Raw genomic sequence first — 17,634 nt, 5'->3', positions numbered from 1 at the left:
GTATGGTATGCGGGAAGAGCAACCTGACTTTCAGCAGGGTCACAATGTTGTTGTGTAGCGTGCACGGGGAATGTTGCGTTATGGGTCAATGTACCAGCAGACTCATCTATCACTGGCTGGGCAATGGGCAGGATGAGGAGGAAACACAGATATAGGCCCAAAGAATAAAGTTGGCTAAATGCAGTTCAAAATTGGTAACACAGGAATAACCAGGGGGCATTGCAGTGGAGGACAACTGGAATGAGAGGCTGACACAGAGAGTAGGCCCAAATCAGTAAGTAGTCGAAATGCAGTTCAAAATTGGCAACCGTAGTAAACAGGCGGCACAGCTTTGTTCAGTGGAGGAGAACAGCAAGGAGTGGCAGACACCGATAGTAGGCCCCAACCCAACTAGTAGGCAAAATGCAGTCTAACATTAACAATCTTCTTAACGAGCGCCTGAAAACGGAATTTCAGGACAGGAAACCAGGAGAACAGCAAGGAGTGGCAGACACCGATAGTAGGCCCCAAACCAACTAGTACGCCAAATGCAGTTGTTCCGTTTAACCACAATTTAATGAGAGCCTGAAGATAGAAGTTCAGGAAAGGCAACCTGGAGAACACCTTGGAGTGGAACACACCATCTCTCTACACCCCATACCCAATTTGTAGGCCTAATGCAGTGTAGTTTCCAAGAACTACTAAACGAGAGCCGGAAGATCGAAGCTCAGGAAAGGCAACCTGGAGAACACCTTGGAGTGGAACACACCATCTCTCTACACCCCATACCCAATTTGTAGGCCTAATGCAGTGTAGTTTCGAACAACTACTAAACGAGAACATGAAGATCGAAGCATTGGCGAGGAAACCTGGGGAACACCTTGGAGTGGAACACACCATCTCTCTACACTCCATACCCAATTTGTAGGCCTAATGCAGTGTAGTTTCCAAGAACTACTAAACGAGAGCCGGAAGATCGAAGCTCAGGAAAGGCAACCTGGAGAACACCTTGGAGTGGAACACACCATCTCTCTACACCCCATACCCAATTTGTAGGCCTAATGCAGTGTAGTTTCCAACAACTACTAAACGAGAGCATGAAGATCGAAGCATTGGCGAGGAAACCTGGGGAACACCTTGGAGTGGAACACACCATCTCTCTACACCCCATACCCAATTTGTAGGCCTAATGCAGTGTAGTTTCCAAGAACTACTAAACGAGAGCCGGAAGATCGAAGCTCAGGAAAGGCAACCTGGAGAACACCTTGGAGTGGAACACACCATCTCTCTACACCCCATACCCAATTTGTAGGCCTAATGCAGTGTAGTTTCCAACAACTACTAAACGAGAGCATGAAGATCGAAGCATTGGCGAGGAAACCTGGGGAACACCTTGGAGTGGAACACACCATCTCTCTACACCCCATACCCAATTTGTAGGCCTAATGCAGTGTAGTTTCCAAGAACTACTAAACGAGAGCTGGAAGATCGAAGCTCAGGAAAGGCAACCTGGAGAACACCTTGGAGTGGAACACACCATCTCTCTACACCCCATACCCAATTTGTAGGCCTAATGCAGTGTAGTTTCCAACAACTACTAAACGAGAGCATGAAGATCGAAGCATTGGCAAGGAAACCTGGGGAACACCTTGGAGTGGAACACACCATCTCTCTACACCCCATACCCAATTTGTAGGCCTAATGCAGTGTAGTTTCCAAGAACTACTAAACGAGAGCCGGAAGATCGAAGCTCAGGAAAGGCAACCTGGAGAACACCTTGGAGTGGAACACACCATCTCTCTACACCCCATACCCAATTTGTAGGCCTAATGCAGTGTAGTTTCCAACAACTACTAAACGAGAGCATGAAGATCGAAGCATTGGCGAGGAAACCTGGGGAACACCTTGGAGTGGAACACACCATCTCTCTACACCCCATACCCAATTTGTAGGCCTAATGCAGTGTAGTTTCCAAGAACTACTAAACGAGAGCCGGAAGATCGAAGCTCAGGAAAGGCAACCTGGAGAACACCTTGGAGTGGAACACACCATCTCTCTACACCCCATACCCAATTTGTAGGCCTAATGCAGTGTAGTTTCCAACAACTACTAAACGAGAGCATGAAGATCGAAGCATTGGCGAGGAAACCTGGGGAACACCTTGGAGTGGAACACACCATCTCTCTACACCCCATACCCAATTTGTAGGCCTAATGCAGTGTAGTTTCCAAGAACTACTAAACGAGAGCCGGAAGATCGAAGCTCAGGAAAGGCAACCTGGAGAACACCTTGGAGTGGAACACACCATCTCTCTACACCCCATACCCAATTTGTAGGCCTAATGCAGTGTAGTTTCCAACAACTACTAAACGAGAGCATGAAGATCGAAGCATTGGCGAGGTAACCTGGGGAACACCTTGGAGTGGAACACACCATCTCTCTACACCCCATACCCAATTTGTAGGCCTAATGCAGTGTAGTTTCCAAGAACTACTAAACGAGAGCTGGAAGATCGAAGCTCAGGAAAGGCAACCTGGAGAACACCTTGGAGTGGAACACACCATCTCTCTACACCCCATACCCAATTTGTAGGCCTAATGCAGTGTAGTTTCCAACAACTACTAAACGAGAGCATGAAGATCGAAGCATTGGCGAGGAAACCTGGGGAACACCTTGGAGTGGAACACACCATCTCTCTACACCCCATACCCAATTTGTAGGCCTAATGCAGTGTAGTTTCCAAGAACTACTAAACGAGAGCCGGAAGATCGAAGCTCAGGAAAGGCAACCTGGAGAACACCTTGGAGTGGAACACACCATCTCTCTACACCCCATACCCAATTTGTAGGCCTAATGCAGTGTAGTTTCCAACAACTACTAAACGAGAGCATGAAGATCGAAGCATTGGCGAGGAAACCTGGGGAACACCTTGGAGTGGAACACACCATCTCTCTACACCCCATACCCAATTTGTAGGCCTAATGCAGTGTAGTTTCCAAGAACTACTAAACGAGAGCCGGAAGATCGAAGCTCAGGAAAGGCAACCTGGAAAACAACTTGGAGTGGAACACACCATCTCTCTACACCCCATACCCAATTTGTAGGCCTAATGCAGCGTAGTTTCCAACAACTACTAAACGAGAGCATGATGATCGAAGCATTGGCGAGGAAACCTGGGGAACACCTTAGAGTGGAACACACCATCTCTCTACAGTGGAACACACCATCTCTCTACACCCCATACCCAATTTGTAGGCCCAATGCAGCGTAGTTTCCAACAACTACTAAACGAGAGCCGGAAGATCGAAGCTCAGGAAAGGCAACCTGGGGAACACCTTGGAGTGTAACAAACCCTCTCTCTACACCACGGAAGGGCTGATTCTTAGGAAGGAAGGCTGTCGGAAAGAAGCAGGGCGCGTCCGAGGGTGATTATATTCTTATTAGGTATATACTCACCCTCGGACGCGCCCTGCTTCTTTATTTGTAATGAATGTTTATTTGCAATGTGGTTTTGACTTACTCTATTTTTTTGGTAAATAATGATTTTATTATTTTCATTGTTTTGCATCTTCTTGGCAATAATATAAAGAAGACGCGACAGGACAACACTCGGTGGATGCCATATCTGTGTTTAAAATTGAAAAAACCTTTCAGTTAACTACTTGCAGGAGAAAGTTATTGTAGCTGGTGGCCATTTTTAGTACTGTACCAGATTTTTGTTGTATGTGTTTGTTTTTAATGTTAAAATGTCTGCATTTGATATCTCTCCAGTATTTTCTTTTTTATAAGCAAAATACTTATTTTTATATTTTCTGATGTTGGTTCCAGGGGTACACGGGCAGCAGTGGTGTGGTCAGTGGAGGCCTAGTGGAAGGAGTGACCGCAGACAGGCATCGAAGGCCTAAAATAATAACACATGGCTGTAGGCAATTTTAAATTGGTTCCAGGGGTACACGGGCAGCAGTGGTGTGGTCAGTGGAGGCCTAGTGGAAGGGTGACCGCAGACAGGCATCGAAGGCCTAAAATAATAACACGTGGCTGTAGGCAATTTTAAATTGGTTCCAGGGGTACACGGGCAGCAGTGGTGTGGTCAGTGGAGGCCTAGTGGAAGGAGTGACCGCAGACAGGCATCGAAGGCCTAAAATAATAACACATGGCTGTAGGCAATTTTAAATTGGTTCCAGGGGTACACGGGCAGCAGTGGTGTGGTCAGTGGAGGCCTAGTGGAAGGAGTGACCGCAGACAGGCATCGAAGGCCTAAAATAATAACACATGGCTGTAGGCAATTTTAAATTGGTTCCAGGGGTACACGGGCAGCAGTGGTGTGGTCAGTGGAGGCCTAGTGGAAGGAGTGACCGCAGACAGGCATCGAAGGCCTAAAATAATAACACATGGCTGTAGGCAATTTTAAATTGGTTCCAGGGGTACACGGGCAGCAGTGGTGTGGTCAGTGGAGGCCTAGTGGAAGGAGTGACCACAGACAGGCATCGAAGGCCTAAAATAATAACACATGGCTGTAGGCAATTTTAAATTGGTTCCAGGGGTACACGGGCAGCAGTGCCCTGGTCAGTGTAGTAGTAGTTGAAAGAATGGACCGCAGACAGGCATCGAAGGCCTAAAATAAAAAAATTGGGCTGGCTGTAGGCAATTTTAAATTGGTTCCAGGGGTACACGGGCAGCAGTGGTGTGGTCAGTGGAGGCCTAGTGGAAGGAGTGACCGCAGACAGGCATCGAAGGCCTAAAATAATAACACATGGCTGTAGTCAATTTTAAATTGGTTCCAGGGGTACACGGGCAGCAGTGGTGTGGTCAGTGGAGGCCTAGTGGAAGGAGTGACCACAGACAGGCATCGAAGGCCTAAAATAATAACACATGGCTGTAGGCAATTTTAAATTGGTTCCAGGGGTACACGGGCAGCAGTGCCCTGGTCAGTGTAGTAGTAGTTGAAAGAATGGACCGCAGACAGGCATCGAAGGCCTAAAATAAAAAAATTGGGCTGGCTGTAGGCAATTTTAAATTGGTTCCAGGGGTACACGGGCAGCAGTGGTGTGGTCAGTGGAGGCCTAGTGGAAGGAGTGACCGCAGACAGGCATCGAAGGCCTAAAATAATAACACATGGCTGTAGGCAATTTTAAATTGGTTCCAGGGGTACACGGGCAGCAGTGGTGTGGTCAGTGGAGGCCAAGTGGAAGGAGTGACCGCAGACAGGCATCGAAGGCCTAAAATAACACATGGCTGTAGGCAATTCTAAATTGGTTACAGGGGTACACGGGCAGCAGTGGTGTGGTCAGTGGAGGCCTAGTGGAAGGAGTGACCGCAGACAGGCATCGAAGGCCTAAAATAATAACACATGGCTGTAGGCAATTTTAAATTGGTTCCAGGGGTACACGGGCAGCAGTGGTGTGGTCAGTGGAGGCCTAGTGGAAGGAGTGACCACAGACAGGCATCGAAGGCCTAACATAACAAAAATGTCAATACAATGGTATTGTCAGTGGCAGGCATTGAAGGATGTCAGCGCATAGACTAAACATTGGTGGAGCTGTGAGATAATTTTGCAAGTGGTAGAGCACTGTTTGAGATGGGGTGGGGGGAAACTGTCTTGTGGCCGGCGGTACAGGCCCAGGGCCCCTCATATTACAACGGTGTTTCTGACGTTGGGTGCGCACCACCACCGCCAGAAACACTTTATTGTACTAGGAGGGACCCAGTGGCAGTGCCGTCGACCAAAAGCGGGCACACCCACCTCTTCAGACAAACTGCACTCTCACGGGTGCTGTCGCCAAGTGTCGATACCACGGCCCCGTGTGGGGAGTTTGGCCATTTAGTGAGGTGTAAACATGTCGTATGCTGGACAATCAGGTGCAGAAAATTACGAGATTGGAAAAGGCATTGAGAATAGTCCACAGGCAAGACCTTTTCATAGGAAAGCTAGGTGTCAGCCGGGCAAGGTGGGGCAAAAGATTTTGAAATCCAGTTGTGGTTCATTTTAATGAAGGTTAGATCATCTACATTTTGGGTAGCCAGACGAGTCCTTTTTTCTGTTAGTATTGAACCTGCAGCACTGAATACTCTTTCTGATAGCACACTAGCTGCCGGGCAAGCAAGCTCCTGCAATGCATATTCTGCCAATTCTGGCCAGGTGTCTAATTTTGATGCCCAGTAATCAAATGGGAATGACGGTTGAGGGAGAACATCGATAAGGGATGAAAAATAGTTTGTAACCATACTGGACAAATGTTGTCTCCTGTCACTTTGAATTGATGCTGCAGTACCTGTCCTGTCTGCGGTCATAGCAAAATCACTCCACAACCTGGTCAGAAAACCCCTCTGGCCAACGCCACTTCTGATTTCTGCCCCTCTAACTCCTCTGGTCTGCTGGCCCCTGCAGCTCGTGTGAGAACGATCACGGGCGCTGTGTGCAGGGAATGCCAGAAGCAAACGGTCAACAAGAGTTGATTGTTTGGTTGCTAATATTAGTTCCAAGTTCTCATGTGGCATTATATTTTGCAATTTGCCTTTATAGCGAGGATCAAGGAGGCAGGCCAACCAGTAATCGTCATCATTCATCATTTTAGTTATGCGTGTGTCCCTTTTGAGGATACGTAAGGCATAATCCGCCATGTGGGCCAAAGTTCCAGTTCTCAAATCTGCGGTTGTGCTTGGTTGAGGGGCAGTTTCAGGCAAATCCACGTCACTTGTGTCCCTCAAAAAACCAGAACCCGGCCTTGCCGCGCCACCAATTTCCAGTGGCCCCGGAAAAGCTTCCTCATTAAAAATATAATCATCCCCATCATCCTCCTCGTCCTCCTCCTCCTCTTCGCCCGCTACCTCGTCCTGTACACTGCCCTGGCCAGACAATGGCTGACTGTCATCAAAGCTTTCCTCTTCCTCAGCTGCAGACACCTGATCCTTTATGTGCGTCAAACTTTGCATCAGCAGACGCATTAGGGGGATGCTCATGCTTATTATGGCGTTGTCTGCACTAACCAGCCGTGTGCATTCCTCAAAACACTGAAGGACTTGACACATGTCTTGAATCTTCGACCACTGCACACCTGACAACTCCATGTCTGCCATCCTACTGCCTGCCCGTGTATGTGTATCCTCCCACAAAAACATAACAGCCCGCCTCTGTTCGCACAGTCTCTGAAGCATGTGCAGTGTTGAGTTCCACCTTGTTGCAACGTCTATGATTAGGCCATGCTGGGGAAGGTTCAAAGAACGCTGATAGGTCTGCATACGGCTGGAGTGTACGGGCAAACGGCGGATATGTGAGCAAAGTCCACGCACTTTGAGGAGCAGGTCGGATAACCCCGGATAACTTTTCAGGAAGCACTGCACCACCAGGTTTAAGGTGTGAGCCAGGCAAGGAATGTGTTTCAGTTGGGAAAGGGAGATGGCAGCCATGAAATTCCTTCCGTTATCACTCACTACCTTGCCTGCCTCAAGATCTACAGTGCCCAGCCACGACTGCGTTTCTTTCTGCAAGAACTCGGACAGAACTTCCGCGGTGTGTCTGTTGTCGCCCAAACACTTCATAGCCAATACAGCCTGCTGACGTTTGCCAGTAGCTGCCCCATAATGGGAGACCTGGTGTGCAACAGTGGCAGCTGCGGATGGAGTGGTTGTGCGACTGCGGTCTGTGGACGAGCTCTCGCTTCTGCAGGAGGACGAAGAGGAGGAGGAGGGGGTGCGAACGGCTACAGCCAATTGTTTCCTAGACCGTGGGCTAGGCAGAACTGTCCCAAACTTGCTGTCCCCTGTGGACCCTGCATCCACCACATTTACCCAGTGTGCCGTGATGGACAAGTAACGTCCCTGGCCATGCCTACTGGTCCATGCATCTGTTGTCAGGTGCACCTTTGTGCTCACAGATTGCCTGAGTGCATGGACGATGCGCTCTTTAACATGCTGGTGGAGGGCTGGGATGGCTTTTCTGGAAAAAAAGTGTCGACTGGGTAGCTCGTAGCGTCGTACAGCGTAGTCCATCAGGGCTTTGAAAGCTTTGCTTTCAACTAACCGATAGGGCATCATCTCTAACGAGATTAGTCTAGCTATGTGTGCGTTCAAACCCTGTGTACGCGGATGCGAGGCTAAGTACTTCCTTTTTCTAACCATAGTCTCATGTAGGGTGAGCTGGACTGGAGAGCTGGAGATCGTGGAACTAGCGGGGGTGCCGGTGGACATGGCAGACTGAGAGACGGTGGGAGATGGTATTGTTGCCACCGGTGCCCTAGATGCAGTGTTTCCTACTACGAAACTGGTGATTCCCTGACCATGACGGCTTTGGCCTGGCAAAGAAACCTGCACAGATACTGCAGGTGGTGCGGAAAATGGTGGCCCTACACTGCCGGAAGGGATGTTGCGTTGCTGACTAGCTTCATTGGCCGAGGGTGCTACAACCTTAAGGGACGTTTGGTAGTTAGTCCAGGCTTGCAAATGCATGGTGGTTAAATGTCTATGCATGCAACTTGTATTGAGACTTTTCAGATTCTGTCCTCTGCTTAAGGTAGTTGAACATTTTTGACAGATGACTTTGCGCTGATCAATTGGATGTTGTTTAAAAAAATGCCAGACTGCACTCTTTCTAGCATCGGATACCTTTTCAGGCATTGCAGACTGAGCTTTAACCGGATGGCCACGCTGTCCTCCAACAGGTTTTAGCTTTGCCACGCGTTTTGGGCAAGATACGGGCCCGGCAGATGGAACCTGTTGCGATGTTGATGCCTGCTGCGGCCCCCCCTCCTCCGCTTCAGAACTGCTGCCGCCTGCACCCTGTTCCCCCAATGGCTGCCAATCGGGGTCAAGAACTGGGTCATCTATTACCTCTTCTTGTAGCTCGTGTGCAACTTCGTCTGTGTCACCGTGTCGGTCGGTGGTATAGCGTTCGTGATGGGGCAACATAGTCTCATCAGGGTCTGATTCTTGATCAGCACCCTGCGAGGGCAATGTTGTGGTCTGAGTCAAAGGACCAGCATAGTAGTCTGGCTGTGGCTGTGCATCAGTGCACTCCATGTCAGATTCAACTTGTAATGGGCATGGACTGTTAACTGCTTCACTTTCTAAGCCAGGGACGGTATGTGTAAAGAGCTCCATGGAGTAACCCGTTGTGTCGCCTGCTGCATTCTTCTCTGTTGTTGTTTTTGCTGAAGAGGACAAGGAAGCGACTTGTCCCTGACCGTGAACATCCACTAACGACGCGCTGCTTTGACATTTACCAGTTTCACGAGAGGAGGCAAAAGAGCTAGAGGCTGAGTCAGCAAGATAAGCCAAAACTTGCTCTTGCTGCTCCGGCTTTAAAAGCGGTTTTCCTACTCCCAGAAAAGGGAGCGTTCGAGGCCTTGTGTAGCCAGACGACGAACCTAGCTCCACAGCTCCAGACTTAGGTGCAATATTTTTTTTCCCACGACCAGCTGATGCTCCACCACTACCACTACCCTCATTACCAGCTGACAATGAACGCCCCCGGCCACGACCTCTTCCACCATACTTCCTCATTGTTTTAAAAACGTAAACAAACTAACGGTATTTGTTGCTGTCACACAAATTACACGGTGAGCTATAACTTCAGTATGATTTAGCTACCCCTTTACAGGTGAGTGAGACCACAACGAAAATCAGGCACAATGTTACACACTCTGTTGTTGGTGGCAACAAATGAGAGAGATGCCACACACGCAGGACTGTCACTGAAGCACAAATGTAAATATTAATCTCCCACTGATTTGATTTTTTTTTTTTTTTTTCAGGGAGACTTTAGGAAAAAAAAAAATAGAATAAAATGATTTTTTCAGGAAGAATTTAGAAACCAAAGAAAATAAAATGATTTTTTCAGGGAGAATTTAGAAAACAAATAAAACAAAAAAAGGCTTTCTATGGCCCACTGAGTGAGAGATGACGCACACAGGAGTCAGGAGTGGCACACAAGCCCAGAGGCCAATATTTATCTCCCACTGATTGATGTAGTGATTTTTTCAGGTAGATTTTGGAACCCAAATCAAGCTAAAAAAAATAATAGGCTTTCTATGGCCCACAATTGGAGAGAGAGAGAGAGAGAGATGGCACACCCAGGAGTCAAGACTGGCACACAAGCAGAAAGGGCAATATTAATCTCCCACTGATTTGTTTTGTTTTTTTTTTCAGGGAGACTTTAGGAAAAAAAAAAATAGAATAAAATGATTTTTTCAGGAAGAATTTAGAAACCAAATAAAATAAAATGATTTTTTCAGGGAGAATTTAGAAAACAAATAAAACAAAAAAAGGCTTTCTATGGCCCACTGAGTGAGAGATGACGCACACAGGAGTCAGGAGTGGCACACAAGAACAGAGGCCAATATTTATCTCCCACTGATTGATGTAGTGATTTTTTCAGGTAGATTTTGGAACCCAAATCAAGCTAAAAAAAATAATAGGCTTTCTATGGCCCACAATTGGAGAGAGAGAGAGAGAGAGAGAGAGAGAGATGGCACACCCAGGAGTCAAGACTGGCACACAAGCAGAAAGGGCAATATTAATCTCCCACTGATTTGTTTTTTTTTTTTTTTTCAGGGAGACTTTAGGAAAAAAAAAATAGAATAAAATGATTTTTTCAGGAAGAATTTAGAAACCAAAGAAAATAAAATGTTTTTTTCAGGGAGAATTTAGAAAACAAATAAAACAAAAAAAGGCTTTCTATGGCCCACTGAGTGAGAGATGACGCACACAGGAGTCAGGAGTGGCACACAAGCCCAGAGGCCAATATTTATCTCCCACTGATTGATGTAGTGATTTTTTCAGGTAGATTTTGGAACCCAAATCAAGCTAAAAAAAATAATAGGCTTTCTATGGCCCACAATTGGAGAGAGAGAGAGAGAGATGGCACACCCAGGAGTCAAGACTGGCACACAAGCAGAAAGGGCAATATTAATCTCCCACTGATTTGTTTTTTTGTTTTTTTTTTTCAGGGAGACTTTAGGAAAAAAAAAATAGAATAAAATGATTTTTTCAGGAAGAATTTAGAAACCAAATAAAATAAAATGATTTTTTCAGGGAGAATTTAGAAAACAAATAAAACAAAAAAAGGCTTTCTATGGCCCACTGAGTGAGAGATGATGCACACAGGAGTCAGGAGTGGCACACAAGCCCAGAGGCCAATATTTATCTCCCACTGATTGATGTAGTGATTTTTTCAGGTAGATTTTGGAACCCAAATCAAGCTAAAAAAATAATAGGCTTTCTATGGCCCACAATTGGAGAGAGAGAGAGAGATGGCACACCCAGGAGTCAAGACTGGCACACAAGCAGAAAGGGCAATATTAATCTCCCACTGATTTATTTTTTTTTTTTTTCAGGGAGACTTTAGGAAAAAAAAAATAGAATAAAATGATTTTTTCAGGAAGAATTTAGAAACCAAATAAAATAAAATGATTTTTTTCAGGGAGAATTTAGAAAACAAATAAAACAAAAAAAGGCTTTCTATGGCCCACTGAGTGAGAGATGACGCACACAGGAGTCAGGAGTGGCACACAAGCCCAGAGGCCAATATTTATCTCCCACTGATTGATGTAGTGATTTTTTCAGGTAGATTTTGGAACCCAAATCAAGCTAAAAAAATAATAGGCTTTCTATGGCCCACAATTGGAGAGAGAGAGAGAGATGGCACACCCAGGAGTCAAGACTGGCACACAAGCAGAAAGGGCAATATTAATCTCCCACTGATTTGTTTTTTTTTGTTTTTTTTTCAGGGAGACTTTAGGAAAAAAAAATAGAATAAAATGATTTTTTCAGGAAGAATTTAGAAACCAAAGAAAATAAAATGATTTTTTCAGGGAGAATTTAGAAAACAAATAAAACAAAAAAAGGCTTTCTATGGCCCACTGAGTGAGAGATGGCGCACACAGGAGTCAGGAGTGGCACACAAGCCCAGAGGCCAATATTTATCTCCCACTGATTGATGTAGTGATTTTTTCAGGTAGATTTTGGAACCCAAATCAAGCTAAAAAAATAATAGGCTTTCTATGGCCCACAATTGGAGAGAGAGAGAGAGAGATGGCACACCCAGGAGTCAAGACTGGCACACAAGCAGAAAGGGCAATATTAATCTCCCACTGATTTGTTTTTTGTTTTTTTTTCAGGAAGACTTTAGGAAAAAAAAAATAGAATAAAATGATTTTTTCAGGAAGAATTTAGAAACCAAATAAAATAAAATGATTTTTTCAGGGAGAATTTAGAAAACAAATAAAACAAGAAAAGGCTTTCTATGGCCCACTGAGTGAGAGATGACGCACACAGGAGTCAGGAGTGGCACACAAGCCCAGAGGCCAATATTTATCTCCCACTGATTGATGTAGTGATTTTTTCAGGTAGATTTTGGAACCCAAATCAAGCTAAAAAAATAATAGGCTTTCTATGGCCCACAATTGGAGAGAGAGAGAGAGATGGCACACCCAGGAGTCAAGACTGGCACACAAGCAGAAAGGGCAATATTAATCTCCCACTGATTTTTTTTTTTTTTTTTTCAGGGAGACTTTAGGACAAAAAAAATAGAATAAAATGATTTTTTCAGGAAGAATTTAGAAACCAAATAAAATAAAATGATTTTTTCAGGGAGAATTTAGAAAACAAATAAAACAAAAAAAGGCTTTCTATGGCCCACTGAGTGAGAGATGACGCACACAGGAGTCAGGAGTGGCACACAAGCCCAGAGGCCAATATTTATCTCCCACTGATTGATGTAGTGATTTTTTCAGGTAGATTTTGGAACCCAAATCAAGCTAAAAAAATAATAGGCTTTCTATGGCCCACAATTGGAGAGAGAGAGAGAGAGATGGCACACCCAGGAGTCAAGACTGGCACACAAGCAGAAAGGGCAATATTAATCTCCCACTGATTTGTTTTTTGTTTTTTTTTCAGGGAGACTTTAGGAAAAAAAAAATAGAATAAAATGATTTTTTCAGGAAGAATTTAGAAACCAAATAAAATAAAATGATTTTTTCAGGGAGAATTTAGAAAACAAATAAAACAAAAAAAGGCTTTCTATGGCCCACTGAGTGAGAGATGAGGCACACAGGAGTCAGGAGTGGCACACAAGCCCAGAGGCCAATATTTATCTCCCACTGATTGATGTAGTGATTTTTTCAGGTAGATTTTGGAACCCAAATCAAGCTAAAAAAATAATAGGCTTTCTATGGCCCACAATTGGAGAGAGAGAGAGAGATGGCACACCCAGGAGTCAAGACTGGCACACAAGCAGAAAGGGCAATATTAATCTCCCACTGATTTGTTTTTTGTTTTGTTTTTTTCAGGGAGACTTTAGGAAAAAAAAATAGAATAAAATGATTTTTTCAGGAAGAATTTAGAAACCAAAGAAAATAAAATGATTTTTTCAGGGAGAATTTAGAAAACAAATAAAACAAAAAAAGGCTTTCTATGGCCCACTGAGTGAGAGATGACGCACACAGGAGTCAGGAGTGGCACACAAGCCCAGAGGCCAATATTTATCTCCCACTTTTTTTTTTTGTTCCAGGGAAAATGTATAAACCCAATAAAAAAATAATAAATAGGCTTTCTATGGCCCACTATCTGAGAGACAGAGAGAGATGGCACGCTTAGGACTGGCACACAAGCCCAAAGGCCAATATTAATCTCCCTTTTTTTTTGTAAGGGAGAATTTATAAAACCAAAAAATAAATAAATAAATAGGCTTTCTATGGCCCACTATTTGTGAGAGAGATGGCACGCTTAGGACTGGCACACAAGCCCAGAGGCCAATATTAATCTCCCACTTTTTTTTTTTTCCAGGGAAAATTTATAAACCCAATAAAAAAAAATAAAAATAAATAGGCTTTCTATGGCCCACTATCTGAGAGAGAGATGGCACGCTTAGGACTGGCACACAAGCCCAAAGGCCAATATTAATCTCCCTTTTTTTTTGTAAGGGAGAATTTATAAAACCAAAAAATAAATAAATAAATAGGCTTTCTATGGCCCACTATTTGTGAGAGAGATGGCACGCTTAGGACTGGCACACAAGCCCAAAGGCCAATATTAATCTCCCACTGATTGATTTATTGATTTTTTCAGGTAGAATTTAGAACCCAAATAAAGCAAAAAAAAAAAAAAAAGGGCTTTCTATGGCCCACTGAGTGAGTGATGATGCACACAGGAGTCAGGAGTGGCACACAAGCCCTGAGGCCAATATTTTTCTCCCTCTGATTGATGTAGTGATTTTTTCAGGTAGATTTTATAACCCAAATCAAGCAAAAAAATAAATAGGCTTTCTATGGCCCACTGAGTGAGAGATGACACAGACAGGGATGGCACTCTAGCAGAAATGTCAATCTTAATCTCCCACAAAAAAAAAAAAAAAACAGGGAGTGTCCTTCAATTACTATCTCCCTGCAGTAATCTCAGCCAGGTATGGCAGGCAGCAATAAGGAGTGGACTGATGCACAAATTAAATAAAAAGTGTGTACAAACCAAAAAGATAGCTGTGCAGAAAGGAAGGAACAAGAGGATTTGTGCTTTGAAAAAAGCAGTTGGTTTGCACAGCGGCGTACACACAGCAATGCAGCTATCAGGGAGCCTTCTAGGGCAGCCCAATGAGCTACAGCGCTGAGGGGGAAAAAAAAAAATGTAGCTTCCACTGTCCCTGCACACCGAAGGTGGTGTTGGGCAGTGGAAATCGCTACAGCACAAGCGGTTTGGTGGTTAATGGACCCTGCCTAACGCTATCCCTGCTTCTGACGAAGCGGCAGCAACCTCTCCCTAAGCTCAGATCAGCAGCAGTAACATGGCGGTCGGCGGGAACTCCCCTTTATAGCCCCTGTGACGCCGCAGACAGCAAGCCAATCACTGCAATGCCCTTCTCTAAGATGGTGGGGACCAGGACCTATGTCATCACGCTGCCCACACTCTGCGTTTACCTTCATTGGCTGAGAAATGGCGCTTTTCGCGTCATTGAAACGCGACTTTGGCGCGAAAGTCGCGTACCGCATGGCCGACCCCGCACAGGGGTCGGATCGGGTTTCATGAAACCCGACTTTGCCAAAAGTCGGCGACTTTTGAAAATGAACGACCCGTTTCGCTCAACCCTAGTGGCCGTAACTCCGCCCCCTCCTCCCCAGGACATAGATTGGGCAGCGGATGCGTTGAAAAACTACATCCGCTGCCCACGTTGTGCACAATTTTCACAACGTGCGTCGGTATGTCGGGCCGATGCATTGCGACGGCCCCGTACCGACGTAAGTGTGAAAGAAGCCTAACCCTAAATTTAGCGCCAACCCTAACTCTAAATTTAGCCCCAACCCTAACCCTAAATTTAGCCCCAACCCTAACCCTAAATTTAGCCCTAACCCTAACCCTAGCCCTAACCCTAGCCCTAACCCTACCCCTAACCCTACCCCTAACCCTACCCCTAACCCTAACCCTACCCCTACCCCTAACCCTAGTCCTAACCCTACCCCTTACCCTAGCCCTAACCCTACCCCTAACCCTAACCTTACCCCTAACCCTAATCCTACCCTAACCCTACCCCTAACCCTAACCCTACCCCTAACCCTAGCCCTAACCCTACCCCTAACCCTAACCCTACCCCTAACTCTAATTTTAGCCCCAACTGCTCTTCTCCTGCCGGCTGCCAGGAGGAGCAGCAGGAGGACCCAGGGACACCGGTAAGCATGATAGGGTCCCCGAATCCCCCTATTTCTCTGTCCTCTGATGTGCAATCACATCAGAGGACTGAGGATTACACTTAGCTTTTGTTTTTTGTTTTTTTGTCGCCGGTAAACAGTTAATTACCGGCGATCGCAAAACAGGGGTCGGTAAAACCGATCCCGATCATGCTCTTTGGGGTCTCGGCTACCCCCGGTAGCTGAGGCCCCAAAGATTCTCCCGGGGCCGGCCGGCGGGCGCACTGCGCATGCGCCCGCCATTTTGAAGATGGCGGCGCCCACCGGGAGCCACGAGGAGCATCGGGGGAGACAGGTGAGTATCGGGGGGCTATCTGGGACCCCTTTTCTCCCCTTTTCTCTGTCCTCTGATGTGCGATCACATCGGAGGACAGAGAAATTAAAAAGAAATCGCGTTTTTTTTTTGCGATCGCCGGTAAACGGTTAATTACCGGCGATCGCAAAAGCGGGGTGGGTAAAAAAAACCCCGAATCATGTTCTCTGGGGTCTCGGCTACCCCCAGCAGCCGAGACCCCAGAGAAAATCCGACTCTGGGGGGCGCTATTTACTTTTTCCACAGCGCCGTTAATTAATGGCGCTGTGGTTTAAGTACCCTTAGCGGCCGCCGTTAAAAGGCGTATCGGCGGTCGCTAAGGGGTTAATCAAATTTCAGTTATTTTCACCAAAAAAATATTAATAACTTATTGACTAATATTTACTACTAACATAAATTTCAATGTGACATAAAAAAACATTATCAGAATCACAGGTATATAAAGATGCATTTCAGAGTAATTGCAAAATTAAGTGACACTGGTCAGGTTAGAAAAATGAAGCTTGATCATTACCGTAATCTACAAAGTGGCTTATTCCTTAAAAGGTTAAATAATGATGATAACTCAATCGATTGATTTCATGGTAAATAATGATTTGTAATTGTAAGTAAAATGTGAATTAACTTCGTTACATCTTTCATTTTCTATTTGGAACAGAAGACAGGAAAAAAATCCCAAAACACCAAAAGAATCATTACTTTCCAATCTCTACCTTTCCAAAATATATACATGGTTTTAATGATAAAATATGCACTCATACTAAAGATAGCTGAAAGGATTTAGACTAGATTATATTTTTTTCAATTCAACTTGGAATGGTTTAGAGAAAAACAAACACATTATAAACGATCACTGTGATGTTTCTATGGGGTCATTTGCATGCCATTATGGAAAAACCAGATTTTACTGCCACAAATTGCAAAGATGACACATACCATCCTGGCTTATCAATCAAAATGATGAGCAAAATATACCAGATGTAATGATAATGCTTCTGAAGACTAGCATCTATTTGTAGAAAATTAGATTTCTACTATCAAAATTTACCTTTGTGCATATCTGTCACAACTTGAATTAAATCCACAATGAGGTCGCATGAAATTTTAATACATTTGTTCAATGCTATGTCTGCAAAAGTAAATGTGGTTAGTAAACAATGACACTCAATATCTTATGAATAGCTTTCACAATTATATGTAAATTTTAGCTGTCACATTGGACAGACCCAAGAAAATGAGGGAACATTTAAATTGACTGTATATCTAGGTCTATTTCCTTTATATCCTACTATTAGGACCAGAATATTCTGAACCAAAAAATAATGATAATTAAAGAAGGAGAGCACTTAAAAAATGATATGTAGCTTAAAAAAATAAAGAGCCTCCAAACCTCCAAATAATGAATAAAAGATAAATGTTATAAATATTGAATTTTAAAACACAAACACACCAACAGGTGCAATGAATGTCAAATCACATAATATATATTATGTGAGGCAGTGCCCCTGTCAGAATGTGCACGGAGGGGTAGTGAGGCCATGAGGGTGTATTGCATTTGCAGGTGTAGCTGTGATTGCAGTAGTGAAGCAGTGACCAATGTCACAGGTAGGTGTCGTTGTGTGTTCTCCCCAGATTGTGCATGGAGACGTATGAAGTCCATAAGTGTGCATGGCA

Source organism: Ranitomeya imitator, chromosome 5 (assembly GCF_032444005.1).
Source record: "Ranitomeya imitator isolate aRanImi1 chromosome 5, aRanImi1.pri, whole genome shotgun sequence".
NCBI classification, from domain to species: Eukaryota; Metazoa; Chordata; class Amphibia; order Anura; family Dendrobatidae; genus Ranitomeya; species Ranitomeya imitator.
This window is presented reverse-complemented; position numbering follows the sequence as displayed.